At 33.6% G+C, this 3544-nt stretch overlaps 1 pseudogene; it reads right to left on the minus strand.

Annotated features, from left to right (window-relative positions):
- Window positions 1-436: 436 nt before the first annotated feature.
- Window positions 437-1199, minus strand: LOC126767277 (uncharacterized; annotated as a pseudogene).
- Window positions 1200-3544: the final 2345 nt, after the last annotated feature.

Consider the following 3544-nt stretch of genomic DNA (forward strand, 5'->3'; position numbering starts at 1 on the left):
AGTAACGGAACGACATTCAATGTTTTAAAAAAAATCAATTCAACATACAGCAGATTTTAGGATGATCGTTTGAGACCTCCTGGATTAATCCTTTAGGGAGATATCTACTCCCTATTACTCCTAATACTCGTGTGTAAAATACACATTAAAAATTATACTCGTTTTTAACACATAGCATGTCATTGGAACGCAGTACTCATTTACAACCTCTAATGGAGATCTCTGCAGTTACTCTAAAGGAGATCTCTATGATTACTGATATAGGAGATCTCTATGATTAATCTAAAGGACATCTCTATGATTACTTTAGGAGATCTCTATGATTAATCCTATATTATTTTCAACCTGCAATTATTTTGCAAAAACTAATTTTTACAATTTTATTTCTTATTAAAGTTTTTTTAATTAAATGAATGTACATGAAATCTATTATTTTTTATATTATAAGTGTTCCTGTAGAACTGAGCCTTACATTTGAGAAACGCCTGTTTGATCTTTGCCTCAAAATCAGGGTATGAGTAATCATCTTTTAAGGCCTCTAAAAATTAAACTTGTTTAAAAATAGATGACATGAATTGAAATTATGTATATTACCGTAAAGAAATTTGTTGAAAAGTGCATAATTCTTCAATCGCAACTTTTTTTTTTTGGCTCCATCCCAATTCACTTTTAAGAGCAGGGACTCACGCAATCACTTCATCCAAAATTTTGATAGGGGTCTGTTTGAAAATTTTTGCTTCAGATACGCCACCTATAATAAACTCAAACTGTTTAGTAACATCTTATCAAAATGTATTTTATCATACTCTAATTTCTGCCTCAGGTTATTCAAAAGCAAGGACTCTGTAGATGCTAAATCATTCATGTTTTAATAGGAAATATCATTAATTCAATCTTCTTCGGATTGCAATATGTCAATAATCCGCTCCAGGAGTATAAGTGTTCTGCCCTTGTTATTCGGATTTTCAATTAAATGACTAACTGTTTTGAAAGTGGTTCAGCTGGAAAACAAAATCTTCTATCACTTCTTTCGAGCCTGTACCACTTTCAACTTCTTCAAAAACTTCTTTAGAGCTTGTATCACTTTCAATTTCATTAACACTTTTCATCATTTTCATTTTGTGTATATTATTTTGTGTTTTGTATAAATTATTTAATTTTTTATTCACTAGGCGTTTTAAATGCCTTTTAGAGTACATTTAATTATCAATTTAAAATATTTAATACTTAGATATAAAACACTTACGTCTGCACGCTTTAAAAAACACAGTTGAAATGAACAATTGCTTGAAGACAAAAATTAACAGTTATTATTTCCGTTAAATTATAATTTTTGAATCAAAAGTACGATTTTAAGCTACATGAAAAATTAAAAATCTCCTTTATTGTTCCTAAAGGAGGACAAAGGAGATCAATACTAAAATGAAGTAAAAAAATCACAATAGAAGTATAAAACCTCCTTTTGCTCCTAAAAAGATGACAAAAAGGAGGTCAACACTAAAAATAAAAATATAAAAAAACACAATATAAGAACAAAATTAAAAATCTCCTTAATGCTCTTAAAAAGAGGTCAATAGGAGGACTCCTTCATTCCTCCTTTCAGGAGATCTCCTTTTAAAATCTGCTGGGCACTTACATACTAATACACACACACATGTACATGTATATGTGTCTATAAAGTTTTTTTAGTTTATACGCTGGTAGTATATAATGTAGAAGGACTAAAGCTGCATAAAGTACTGTCATTCCTTGATGAGATGACGCTACAGCTATTCGTTTCAATAAAGTTACATACAGACATATGTTTGTATATAATATGATATATGCTTTAGGAATCGGCTCAATATCGGTTTGGTATTTTGTTATTGTTTAACCGCTTGCTAGTTATAAATTTTGGCTTTAAAAATTATTTATTAGTCGTAGAGTTTCGAAAAAATTCTTTTAAACTTAATGAAATTTTTTTATTGATCAATAAGTTACGTTAGGTTGATCTGGTTGGCCAGTGCGCCACTCTGGCCAGTTTTGGTCCTTTGCGATGCCAGATGGACCAGTTACTAGGACTTTGAGGAGTAGTCCTGGGCCTGACCCGAATTTTAGCAGACTCTGTGGCTCACTATCGATATTTCCTTCAGTGCATCATAAGCCCAAGATCCAAAGAGGCTTACAGCGTAGTTTTGCGGGACAATTGCAAGAGATGCTCCTTTGTTGCCCTGGTGCTCTATTCTAGACATTTTTGCAGTCCTCTCGATCTGTCCACGTCATTCTGTGGGCTTCTGTCTTAAATACAGAACTTTGACCGATTAGTATTTCTTTCTTCAATAACAAAAGACATAATACATAAATTCTGGACTTTTCGGTTGTCTTTGAAATCAGGATCCTTTAATATTGTTTGAGCTACAGGAGTAGGTATATATATTTCCAGAAATACAGTCCTACTTAGATTACAGTTTGAGATTTTGTGTTCATCAACTAAACAGCATGCTTGAACAGAGTAAGACGGGTCTAAAAAATTTCATGTTCCTCTTTTAAGTCGACTCATGGCTGAAATTAAAAGTCCCGTTTTAGGATTTTCACAAATACGTTTTTCTACAAATGAGTTTTCCAGGTAAGGTTGATTTGATTGGAGCCATAAGAGAAGGAATGTTGTATAAGTGGGTTTTCAGTGAGCATGCATATACTAATTTTAGCTGCCTGGATTTAATGACTGCGAGGAATGTACGACCTCGAAAGTCGGGTCTACGTAACGGATCGGACCCGGATTTTTTTATCGGCCAAGGTCTGTCAACACAGCCGAACAACAACTGGAATGTCCGAATGAATAAAGCTTTAATGTTTCTCGTACAAAATTACGAAGAAGTTGGGTTAAGTGTCTATGGCTGGCCTATGATGCTATAGTACTTGGACTGCTAAGGATAAATCTTTTGCGACCAGAAAACCTATATATGCACATATATGGAACTCATGTTTTGACAAGGCACCCATCAGCCCCTAACTCTAATTCATATTGATAACTGAGGATATGAGGCCCAAAGTTTTTGGCCTTATCTCAGCAACAAAATGAGTTCATGGTATTAGATTTTAATTAGGGCTGAGACTTTAGTGAAAAAATAATATTTTACTCTCTTCGATGGAGAGCAAGGGATCATTCAGCACTAGTCTGCGCCCAGCAAACAACATAAAAAACCACCAGAGGTGGCTTAAAACACTTCTGATTTCATAGCAGCAGTTGGTTGGCGCTGGAATCAATTTGTATGTTGTCAGAGTTGGAACAGATGCGCACCAGGGGTTATGCATAAGCAAAATGTGATTATTTGAACCAGAACTTGTAACAGAACTTATGGCAGGATTAAGTTTCCACAAACATAAGTTATGAGTTTTTATGTACTAAACTGGAGATAAGAATTGTCTAGAGAATCCAATATGTGTTCAAAAGTAGTCAAAATTTTCAAAAATTATTTAAATCGCTTCATACCAATATACATATTTCAAAAACCGATACTGAGCCCTTCACAGCGCTCTATTACGAAAGAGACTAAAGAAAAAA

Source organism: Bactrocera neohumeralis, unplaced genomic scaffold (assembly GCF_024586455.1).
Source record: "Bactrocera neohumeralis isolate Rockhampton unplaced genomic scaffold, APGP_CSIRO_Bneo_wtdbg2-racon-allhic-juicebox.fasta_v2 ctg5037, whole genome shotgun sequence".
NCBI lineage: Eukaryota > Metazoa > Arthropoda > Insecta > Diptera > Tephritidae > Bactrocera > Bactrocera neohumeralis.